Source organism: Helianthus annuus, chromosome 12, assembly GCF_002127325.2.
Source record: "Helianthus annuus cultivar XRQ/B chromosome 12, HanXRQr2.0-SUNRISE, whole genome shotgun sequence".
Classification (NCBI taxonomy): domain Eukaryota; kingdom Viridiplantae; phylum Streptophyta; class Magnoliopsida; order Asterales; family Asteraceae; genus Helianthus; species Helianthus annuus.
In genome coordinates this window covers 17,062,399-17,075,812 of record NC_035444.2, presented here as the reverse complement: position 1 = coordinate 17,075,812, position 13,414 = coordinate 17,062,399, and the positions used below count along the sequence as shown (strand labels likewise).

Sequence of the window (13,414 nt, the reverse complement as noted above, 5' to 3'; positions counted from 1 at the left end):
GGTGATTATTGCTTATGTTATTTTTGTCATTGAACTTTTTGATCCAATACAACAGTGTTGATATTCTTCCTCCATTTTTTCTAAATTTATTAACAAAAATAAACACGATCAACGTGAAAAATAAATTTTAAATAATATTTTGAAAATCGAACGTTTTTTAATAATTAGGCACATCTGATCGTATATAGGTTTAAGAACTAGTTGGTCGCCCTACCCCGACCGAACAACAACCGACTCGAAAATTCTAACGTTTCATTGTGAAAAAATCTGAACACCGAGAAAACTGGACCCCGTTAGAAAAAAAAATCTTGGGTCCGCTGCTGTTTACCACCATCATTACTAGTACATCTTGGCATGGTTGTTTCTTTGATTTCTTTAGCCACGTTACATGGTATATGGATTACCATACTATATTATTTTGTACCGGAGCTGAGGTCTTAATAGGAACATGCCTCTATATTTCCTGGCATAGAGAATATGCTTCTCATTATCCCACCATCCCTAGACTCTACAGCTAGGTAACTAACCCTGCTACGAGTGAAATTTTAGGGGACATTTGTTTTTATGCTTCGTTCGTCTATTGTTATTTGAAAGTTTTTTTTTCTGTTTGTATGCTTCGTTCGTCTATTGTTATTTCAAAGATTTTTGTATAGTCTTACGGCCTTTTGATTTTATTAGATTTGTTTCTGAAATGGTTATGAAATCTTGTATTTTTTTTCTATTGTTTTATCATATATGAATTTTATATGATTTTAGAATTGTGTGATCCTTTGTTTGATTATATATTTTGTTATGAATACATGTTATGCGGTCTTATTCGTTTGGAAGTGGATTTGAATTTCACTTTCATGTAAAAAGTTTAGTTTGTTCTTTATAAAGATTTTATATTTTTATTTGATTATATAAACGTCTTGATATTATATAGTTTGAGCATATTATAATTTTTAACCGTTGTTGGTAGATGTACAAATGCCTACTCGAGTTAGATCTTTTTTCTTTTTTTCTTTTTTTTTTTTACTAAAAATGATACAACAGAGATTTGTTGTGTTTACTTTATGTGTTTGAAATTTCTTTTTTTTTTTTTTTTGGTAACATAAGGATGAAAGTGATGTCCAGCCTCAAGATCTAATCAGGACTATTTAACTTCATATCATACAATCCTTTTCACAAACATGTAACTCAATCTTATTATTATTATTAGTCATAATCATTCAAAGTTGTTTTCTATGTTTTTTTAAACATGGAAAAGCGTTATTGTCAAAAACATGAAATCAACAATGATTTTAGACCAACATATTCCCAAACCAAAGATTTTATTTTATACCTAAACTTTACAAAACAAGATTCAGTTGATATAAGATACAAGCAATTCAAACCCTAACTCAAAAACACTCAGAGATTATCAATATGAAAATCTCTTCTTGACAGTTGACACACGGATTAAAACTATAAGATCTGATTAACCCTAATCGCCAAGAGAGAGAAACAGATGAAACCTTAAAAAATACGTCTATACTGAATGAGCTGAACCATCAGATGCACACGTTTTATAGCCCCGGGTATAACCCGACTTGAATCCACCAACATAACCCATAGCTTGGCCTTCCACCTTCTGTGATAAGCCCACTAGCAACACTTGAGCCCATCCACTTCTTCCATCAAGTAGCCCACTAAACCATCTCTCACACCAGCCCATGTTAAACAACAAAAGATAAAATGCATTAAAAAAATTATAAAACCCAGCCCCATGTTTAACAACAAAAGATTAAACACCCCCCCCCCCCCCCAACCCTCAAAGAGACACAATTTTCATGCCTAAATGGATCAAACACATTAAGGGTATGTTTGGCAAAAGTAGCTGGTGGTTGGAAGTTGTTAGCTTATAGTTGTAGCTGCTAGCTAGTAGTTGTAGCTCCTAGCTAGTAGATGTAGCTTTTTAGATATATTTGGTGTTTGGCAGAGTAGCTTGAGCTTTTAGTAAAATGTATAAATTGACCAAAATAGACATAACTAAAAATTTAAAAAGTTTGTGCATTAAAAAGTTCATTATCTTTAGATGATAAAATAGTCACTTTTTCCCTAAAAGCTTGTAGCTCCTTCTAAACACTACTAGTAGGAGCGTTCAACCAAAAGCTTCAAGCTCCAAACCTAGAAGCTTCAAGCTCCTTCAACCAAACAAGACTTTTTATTGAGTAAGAGCTTTTTCTTAAAAACTTAAAGCTACAAGCTCCTAAAAACTCTATGCCAAACATACCCTAAGCAACTTACATATTTCATCATGCTCACCAACAATCAAATCTTTAGTCATAAGGTCAGCCAACTGATCCTTTGACCCACTAGTAATAGTATTGATAACACCTTTTGTGATTTGTTCTCTTAAACAGAACAAGTCTAACTCAAAATGTTTAATTTTGTTATAAAAGACAAGATTGGCTATTAGGTTGAATAAATCTAATTTTATATACTAAATAATAAAAAAATTATATTTAAAAGAAACTAACGGATATAATCGATACACGATGGATATGATGATTGCGGAGATGGTTCTAGAATAGAAGATGTGATATTCAACAAGTAAATCAGAAATCATTTAAGTGATAAAATGTTGGTGTCAATTCTGATAATTTGATTTATAAATTGTGTCATAAAATTGATATAATATTTTTTTTATTAAAAATCTAACTTTTAATAAAGGATTCAAGTAAATGCTACGTGTCATTCTATCCTTGAACTTTAATTAAAAAGGTTAATACATATATTTCTCCATATTAAAAAATGTCATCTATATAAAATATCCGTACTTATTATTAATAGTATTGATAATTATATGATATATATATATCATTTTCTTTTTAAAATCAATCAACAATCATCAATGATCAATCTTTGCATTACCAAGAGCGAAAATATATGGGTTACACACTCATCATGAACTTGATATATTTCGAAAACGCGTAGTAACTTTGTAAAGCTTTTAGGAGACTTAGTTACCTTCCGAAATGTATTTATTTCTTTTAAAAAGAAAATCAAATAATTTAGTGTTTATAACTTGTAAACAATTTTTACAAAAATAAAACTCTTAAACTCTTCTTGTAAATAAAAGATTTTCACACTTATTTTATTTCCAAAAATATGTAAGTGTATGTAAAGATCATAATCTTTTAGAGATCGTTTCTTGAACTGTAAGGCCCGTCTTTGCGTCTAATAAAAATGACGACCAAAACCACTAGAAACATAAATTTTTAAAAGCGTCCAACTTTTCGCAATTTAAGGCAACATTACTAATATCATTTATGCACAATTTTAACAAAATTTGGGCATGACCCATCCATAAGACGAGTATATCCCTGTTTTAACCACCATCAAAACAAATAAGTCTACAACCCGTTCGACTGGACACGACTAAAAACCATAACATCAAGTGTTAAAAAGTGCAACGACTAACAAGGTTATTCAAAACGAGTTTTTTGACCCAAAACATTAATACGAAATAACGAAAGCGCTTGATGGTCATAATGTGTGCATAAGCTCGCTCCAAATTGCCAAGTCGCCTAAAGTGAGGATTTACCTACATTCAACATAAACAAATAATTTAGTATTTCATCACTAACACATCTAAACGATAAACCGATTCGTCACTTTCGCGGTATTACATCATTCAAATACTTTATTAACCGTTAAACGGTTCATTACATGCTTGCCTCAAAGTAGAGACTAAGCATGCTTTTCTTAACATACCCGCTATGAACGGATACTAGTAACATTACATAACTTCCATTCGATTCGTTCATGAAGAACAACATATTCTTTACATTCATACATCATACTCCGATCCGAGAAAGGCGGATCGAGTTGACTTTCATACGTTACATACTTAACTTCCCATACCTGGTTCAACTAAAAGAACCGGATATGATGCATTATCTTTCATAACTTCTTCATTCCTCACAATCCGTTATGACGGATCTTACTTTTACTTTCGAAAAATCATAGAATTCAAATCTCACAATTTTAACATAACAACACAATTCGATTGAGATTATTATGCATATAATATCATAATAGAAATAGGGTATACACTAACGTACCTCGATCTTGTGAACTTTCCGATTTCCTAGTATTGGAACTTTCTTCCTTCACGCCTATAACAACACATTCATTCATTATTCTTCCAATTTATACACGTTTTTCTTCTAAGCATTTCATCAAACACTTGGCGGTCATCAATTTACACATATCAATTACAAGCATATAAATCATGAATTTCTACTAGTTCATCCTATAACTCATCAAAATCAGTCCAAGTTCATACCTTTCTTTTATTCCACATAATTTTTCTAAGATTCAGGCATTACAACATAATCATATTTCAAGGTTTCACATAACTAAAATCACTTAAATCATCCTATTCATATCACAAGTTCATAAAGTGGGTTTTACTAAAAATCTTTCAATTAACCTAAAATCAACATGATTCTTGTTCTAGAAAGTAATCCTAACTCAGATTTCTCACATTCAGACACAAGAATTCGAGATTGGGGTTGAACCCCTCATCCTACAAATCATGATTCCAGAAAATTAAACTTACCACTTCGGAAATTGAGGTTAGCTACTCGAGTTTAGGGGATCATGCATTGAATTTTTCCTTTGATTCAAGTTAAATTGCTTGATTTCTTGATGCTAGGGTTTCAACCCTTGTCCTGCTCTTCTGTTCGATCGACCAGAACCCACGCACAGAGTGTGTGTGTGGGTTTTTAACTCTTTTTAATTTAATTAACTTAAATTTTGATATGTTACAACTTTAGTCCCTCAAGTTCCTTTACTTATTTAGTTTTAAACTTCACCCCTTTACTATTTATAATTTAACTTATGTCTAATAAACATTTTTGGGGTGTTACAAGTCTACCCCCCTTAAAGGAGGTTTCGTCCCCGAAACCTTTCTCATTCCAACTAGACCACTTCTACTCTTACTTTTTCATCTATTCATTCACGATGCTTAATACAACATAGATGCATTCGGGATCTTGGCAAGAGTTTCATTCAAGCATAAACGTATTTGTATGCATTGTCCCTCCGTTCTTAAATCAAGTAAATTACTTTCATAATCACATATAAGTCAGAATCTGATCCAGAGCTCTTATTAATGTCGTTTTCACTTTATAATGCTAGTTCCTAGCATACATCATCACTAGTGGTTCGTTCATTGAAATTTATTCAAAATGTATACTATTGGTCGTACAAGCTTATGCTTACGGCTTGTTTCTATCTTTCTAAATAAGCGTAACATATTCATACATTTATTAATATAAATAAATCGATTTGTTTCATTCTGCACACGAATCATGCACGACATAATTCATTATTGTAATCATGAGCAAACCCCATTATCCCATTACTAACGTTCTTCTAATTACTTTCTTGTTCATATGAGGGCTTAGCATCACATTATACGTATACTATAAACATTTAATGTAACGCCTCGCTTTTTGAAACTTACTTTAACTGGAAAGATTATTCATGTGCCTACTTTTGGAAACTTAGATCCGTATCGTATTCGTATTTCACTTTCGTTTTCGTAATTCGTAAATTCGATCGTAATAAAATTTAGTATTTCATACAGATTATACATTGTTTATTTATTCAGGCTTGTGCATTTAAATCCGTTTATACATTTGATACATACACTGATTCGATGCATATTCATGCGTCTCGTAAAGAAATACATGACTCTAGACGTTAAATTATACCAACACTTGATTCTACGTTCACAACACACAACCTATACTTTTATTATACAAACTTATTACTTAATTTCATGTAAATTAAACGATAATATATATTTATGGCTAAAAAAATTACATATATTAATATTGCTTAATCATGGATTAATAATACATCTTATAATATGCCATATTATATCAATCTTTAAGTTATAAAAAAAAACATGAAAGGTTTTGAGTGGCCTTATGGCCGAACGTAATTCAGCCCAAAAGATCAACTTATTGGGTTGATTCTTATTACATTACACTATTATATGTTAGGCATTATTTTATGAACTATATATTAAATATCACAAAAAAAAATATAGAATAAACTGACCAAAACCTTGCGGCCAACCCTAGCAAGACTATTGGCGGTTCTTTTTTGTTTTTTTTTACACTTTGCTTGATATTAGTTTAGGTTACATACCATTTTTTTTATTAAATAAATTAGTCCTCCACTAAAGGAAACAAATGGACTTGAATGAGAAAATATTTAGCTGGCTTTGGCCAGCCAAGCATGCGGCCTTACTTCACCACAGCCGAAGACATGGCTGTTCAGCCATTGGCTGGTTTTGGGCTCCATCTTCCCAACTAACTTGCAATTAATACCCTTTTAATACTAACCCTAATCATTCCCTATATAAACAACACTTTCCCCACTCTTTTTCCACTTTACAAACCTCTTATTCACTCCAAAAACACCCTCTAATCACTCCTAAATACTCTAAAAACGTAGCTGATTACCAGAACAAGACAGGTTCATCGAGCTTTACGAAAATGGGCATAACTTCTTCATTTCTCATCCGTTTTAGCTCATTCTTTTTCCAGAACGCTTGACTTGACCTTATCTTAGATTCCAAGGGTGTTTCTCAATGAATAAACCCCTGGAACTCCGGCAAATAGGCTTCAAAGTCCACTGTTCAAATTTGTTTTCATTAATCATTATCAATACTTACTTAAACTTGAGTTTAACTCACTCAAACCTATGTCCTAATGCTTACAACCTATCTTATGGTTGGTTAGGCTTAAAAACAAGGTTGAGACATGTGAAATCACAGGTGTAAACCTCACATACTTTCTGTTTTGTTTGGGTTTTAACCCACAAGTAATGAACAAGCCTAATGCTTGATGTTTGTGTGATTATAGGACTAGCTTGGGCTATCCTACTTGTAAATCCACACATTACTTTATGTTTTCCTTAGATTAGTTGTATTTATTCATTCTTTATTGTATGTTCATGACCCTCCTTGGTTGTTTTTACATCAAGTGTAGTGGTGAACACTTAGAGGTACCTAAATGGAAGCTTGTTCTTCCTACCTCCTACATGATTTCCATGATATTTAGAGGTACCTAAATGAAGATTTTCTCTTCTACCTCATGCATGACTAATGGACTAAATATTACCTATAATACTTATACATATATATACTATTCGAACCCTTGATGATGGACTTGTGTTCATTCGTCAAGATATTAGAATAACATCAACTAAGACATAAGACTTGTTACGATTCTAATAAGTATATTACTCATGAAAACATTAACCCTTGAGGTTTCATAGTGTCAAGAACAAGTACTTGGTGTTAAAGGATGATTACTTTCGAATACCTATATTCTTGTGTTTTAACTTCCTAAATCCCTACGTGAACATATTCAACTTTCTAACCTCATCAACTTCGTCACATTGGATAATCGGAAAGCATATGCAAATTTTGTGAGTATACTCGCAACCCCCTTTTTATGTTTACCACTTTTTGGGGTGTAACATGTTTTACTATTAAATTACACTTAAACTTATTCTTTATGCAATGCACAAAACAATCCTTATACATGAATACTATGCTATGATACTTGATGCTTACGTGGACCATACTTATGTGATATGTTTTAGTCATTAGCTCTCACGAGCCTCCCTTCGACATGTATAGAGCTATAGGAGTAACGCACCGTCCCCCTTAAACTTTGGTCATGTTGAATTAATTAAACTTTCTTGCGTAAACAGAGGTTGGCTAGAAATATTGCATGCCACGCTAGGTTGATCTCGTACAGACTAAGTTGTCATGTGGATTTGTTTTAAACTTTTATACTTATACTTATGCTTAAACTTGTATACTCGCCTTTGCTTTTGCATTGAACTTTATTTTAAACATGTTACAGGTTGAGGATGATGATGCTATGAAATGAAGTAGCGTTGATGCCTAGATACACATATAGACGTTTAGGTTTAATCGTTGTATCAATTTTGATTATGTTGTATTGTATTTCCTTTGAACTTGACGTTATTTGATTTCTTTGTAATGTTGACAAATGAATTATGAAATGAAATCGGTTTATTAAATATTGTCGCAAATAGCGTTATGAAGTCTCTTGCAATCTTCACACTTCGTCTCATCCCGATGTTTCCGCCGTTGGTTGGGGTGTGACATTTAATGACTTAGTGGTACTAATACAAAGCTACCCACTTCCTAATTACTTTTTCATACTTAATACGAGTATAAGGCATCATTCTACGGTTACTACCGTCACTTGAACTAATTACAAATTTGAGTTTTGCCTCAAATTTAATCCTTCGCACACTTTATTATTAGCTCCTTGCATGAACTACTTATGATAACAACTAGGTATGTTGTGAACGAGCACCATACGAGCGTTTAACCAATTCAGCTCAAACTTTCATTTAAGGCCTTTAGATCTCCCTCTTAATGACATTCATACCTTCTCACGCTGACCGTTACAGGTCGACCATTGTATACCATACCATAATTATTCTACCATTAATTTTGTTCACACTTACAAATAAATCTACGGATTCTTTATCATTAATCAAGAATTAAACATTTTACTAACCTCGCCTTCAATGCATAAGTCACTTATCCGTGTGCCGGATCGATCCGCTTCTTTATATGTACCTTCCATGACAGAATTGGTCTCATTCATTCATGAAATATGCTCCCACTCGTGAGCATCCTTCCACTAGCTTCATTACTATCATCTCTCTAAGAATTCCATTATATTTATCTATAATAATATTTAGCACATAGCCTTTCATTTTTTTGCGTCCTACAGGGTGTTTGTTCGCCAACTTTCGCAGTTTGACCTTTCAAGGTCAGACTAACACCTCCTTACTTATTGTGTTCGCATCGAGGTACACGTTTGTACCTTATACTTGCATAATTGCAAGGACTTCATTACTTCGTTTGACTTTTCAGAAATCTAATTGTAAATACATTCTTACATATGGGTATCAGTTATCCTATTCATCCTATTCTGACACATCATTCTCTAGTCGAGCCCTAAGCTCTTATTAAAAATATAATCTTTTTATACGTACCTAGCGCGAGTCAAATCCCTTGACTCGTTATTCATACTTTGCGACGGTTAATACTGTCCAAACTGTGACAATGCATGCCCATACATTATGCTCACCTATAAGTAATAAACTTGACAACTCGAACATTAAATATTGGGTTCTAATGGCGATCGCCATTTGACCCATATGACTTATTTGAGTTTGGTACTTAGTTTTTATTCTTACTTGTTTAATCCGTCTTCACTTACATATTCGAACTTTTAATTTATTACCTTTCACTCTTACTGGTTTGATCCGTGTTTGCTTATAGATCCCTCCTTTAATTCCTTACATGGTTGAATCCATTTTTCAGATTCAAACATTTTCCTTCGTACCTTTCTTTCTTCTGCCGTATCATTTACCATGTCATTTCTTATGGAACGTTTTCGTATTAATCTTCTACATTCAACTTCAAGTGTTGGGTCCTAACACTTAATTCCATGTCCTAATTCATGTAGCGCGTATCGAAGCGACACTCTACATCCTATTTCTAGTGGTGTTCCCGGCCTTCTTTCTTAAGTTTGTTTTACATTCAATCGTAGGCTTATACTTTTCATTCTTATCTTTCTTTCTTATATTGATCCGTTCCTTTAAGAATCGTTAGACCCCTTTTTGCTAGCTTGACCGAACATAAGTGAGATGATTCTCATGTTTTTCTCGATCTTCGGTCAATACATGACCATCCCTTAATATACCATTTCCATTTGTTCGTTCACCGTTTTTTGGTGTTAATTCACCTACGTTCTCTAACATGTCTCTTACTAATGAGTATCCTACATTACACGTTGTCTTTCTTACGTAATACTTCCAGCCTTTGTAAGTAATTATTATTTACTGACTTCTACAATATAACCTTTTAAGGTCAACCACCACCCAGTACTTTTTGTATATAAATATTGTAGTATGTGTTGCACATACCTTCAATTCGAACATACTTATAAAATGTCTTTAGCTAATATCTGAACTAATATCCTTTCCATACCTTTCATTAACATTACCAAGTTCTCGTTTATTTATACGTTCCACTTACTTTCAAATATTCAAACACGTATGTCTTTTCATGTAAATAAATTCGAAGTGATTGCGAATTCACCTTCTTTCTATTCATACGCTAATCGACTTTCATTAGTAGAATTTCATATAAATGAGATATTCATTAATAGTTATCTCATTTCAATCCCATACAACTAAACTATCATTAAGCATAACACGTAATTCATCTAGTACATAACACATTAACTCTTTACTTTAACAATTGTGTCTAATGGCCATCCGATGATATCCCTATATTGTTGACTTTCAGAAAGTCAACTGTCTCGTTTACACACTTTAAACTTTTAAACATGTATTCATCTAAATATGGTAGGTCATAGTAATAATATCCTACGTATTTCATACTCGTATTGTATGACATGTACAATTTACGTGATCCTCTAAACAATACACATATACATTCACATCCACGTACTTTCACATGCTAATGCTCCATGATTCTACAATTAGCAATTTCATTCGAAGCAACTATATAACATAATTACAATATATCCTTTACTAATAAGCTCGTATGATTCACATTTAGCACATATTCACCTCTTAATCATACTAAAGCAAATCATTATATACACATAAGTATCACACCATTCCAAACACAGGGTACTAGCCTCTAATGCATAATTCTGATCAAAGCATACATTTATCCGAATTCTCATACGAATTCCATCTAACTCACATTCTTCAAATTATTTTCACCACTAATCTCATCATTTCATTCATTTTTTTATATTCATTTATTAACAGTTCAGGTTCCTTCACATATTCAAGTACTTTAGTCTACATTTACTTCCTTCATTATTCCTTATCATATGTTTCCAACTCCACTTTATACATTCGTCATTCATTTCATGCCATTCCATACGTTACATTCGACTTTTATAAATTTTACTTTATCGCCAATGATCTACGTAACTTTACATAACTTATTATATCTTCTGATAACTTGACAAGAACATAAAACGGGCATTTCTGAGAAGTACGGGAACTTAAATTATAATTCACAAGCTTTCAATATATCACATACTTCAACCTTTGATTACAACATTTGTAATCATGCATTTCAAGTTTATAATTCTCTACGTTTCATCATTTATTTCGTGTCGTCTTTTTAACACCATTACATGCCTTTCATTATATCATAGTTCATTAGTCTGCATTTACTTAATTCACATTCTTACATTTCAACTTTTGATCTTTTAGATTTCATAACTCTTATCTTGTCATTCGATTCATCACTTTCGACTCTTACGAATACATTCCATCGTAACCATTAATTGTGGTTACATACATCTATTAGGCCTTATATGGACCCTACATAATCATTAAATAGGCTCTCGGACAACCCGGTAACTCTAAATGTGAAAAACAAAAAATTTCAGCAGATTGCCTTTACACAACCCGTCAGCGACGGGCCCTGTAAAGTGGCGTTGGCCACACTTCTCGTAAGCAGTCAAATAGGGCGTCGGCTCCAAATAGGGGGCGTCGGCGTCGGCGACGGCCAGAAGTCCGTTGGCGATGGCCTCCCATTTGCTGAATTCGCTGCAAACTTGTTTTAGGCCTTTTTAATCATTTTTCGGGTCGGTTCCAGCCCTACGGTTCATGGAACTTCCCGTTTCACCTCCCATTATTACTCCTCCACACACTTAACTTAAACATTTACATCGTAAGCACACTATACATTCTTACATTTACCAAAACTTAAATTTTTACCTCATTGGCGATCTTGGAGCGAGCACACTTTCGAGCGAGCCGTCAGTTTGAGTTCAAGCACTACTACTTGTGCTCGAATCCCTCAAACCTGGGCTCTGATACCAACTTGTAAGGCCCGTCTTTGCGTCTAATAAAAAAGACGACCAAAACCACTAGAAACATAAACTTTTAAAAGCATCCAACTTTTCGCAATTTAAGGCAACATTACTAATATCATTTATGCACAATTTTAACAAAATTTGGGCATGACCCGTCCATAAGACGAGTATATCCCGGTTTTAACCATCATCAAAACCAATAAGTCTACAACCCGTTCGACTGGACACGACTAAAAACCATAACATCAAGTGTTAGAAAGTGCAACGACTAACAAGGTTATTCAAAACGAGTATTTTGACCCAAAACATTACTACGAAATAACGGAAGCGCTTGATGGTCATAATGTGTGCATGAGCTCGCTCCAAATTGCCAAGTCGCCTAAAGTGAGGATTTACCTACATTCAACATAAACAAATAATTTAGTATTTCATCACTAACACATCTAAACGATAAACCGATTCGTCACTTTCGCGGTATTACATCATTCAAATACTTTATTAACCGTTAAACGGTTCATTACATGCTTGCCTCAAAGTAGAGACTAAGCATGCTTTTCTTAACATACCCGCTATGAACAGATACTAGTAACATTACATAACTTCCATTCGATTCGTTCATGAAGAACAACATATTCTTTACATTCATACATCATACTCCAATCCGAGAAAGGCGGATCGAGTTGACTTTCATACGTTACATACTTAACTTCCCATACCCGGTTCAACTAACAGAACCGGATATGATGCATTATCTTTCATAACTTCTTCATTCCTCACAATCCGTTATGACGGATCTTACTTTTACTTTCGAAAAATCATAGAATTCAAATCTCACAATTTTAACATAACAACACAATTCGATTGAGATTATTATGCATATAATATCATAATAGAAATAGGGTGTACACTAACGTACCTCGATCTTGTGAACTTTCCGATTTCCTAGTATTGGAACCTTCTTCTATCACGCCTATTACAACACATTCATTCATTATTCTTCCAATTTATACACATTTTTCTTCTAAACATTTCATCAAACACTTGGCGGTCATCAATTTACACATATCAATTACAAGCATACAAATCATGAATTTCTACTAGTTCATCTTATAACTCATCAAAATCAGTCCAAGTTCATACCTTTCTTTTATTCCACATAATTTTTCTAAGATTCAGGCATTACAACATAATCATATTTCAAGGTTTCACATAACTAAAATCACTTAAATCATCCTATTCATATCACAAGTTCATAAAGTGGGTTTTACTAAAAATCTTTCAATTAACCTAAAATCAACATGATTCTTGTTCTAGAAAGTAATCCTAACTCAGATTTCTCACATTCAAACACAAGAATTCGAGATTGGGGTTGAACCCCTCATCCTACAAATCATGATTCCAGAAAATTAAACTTACCACTTCGGAAATTGAGGTTAGCTACT

General features: G+C 33.1%; 1 long non-coding RNA gene across 1 annotated transcript; it reads right to left on the bottom strand.

Annotated features, from left to right (window-relative positions):
- Positions 1–3,302: 3,302 nt before the first annotated feature.
- LOC110896429 lies at positions 3,303–4,725 on the bottom strand. Its single transcript, XR_002567906.2, has 3 exons — positions 4,589–4,725; positions 4,089–4,142; positions 3,303–3,568 (listed from the first exon to the last, which is right to left on the bottom strand). It is a non-coding gene; the product is annotated as an uncharacterized LOC110896429 (long non-coding RNA).
- Positions 4,726–13,414: the final 8,689 nt, after the last annotated feature.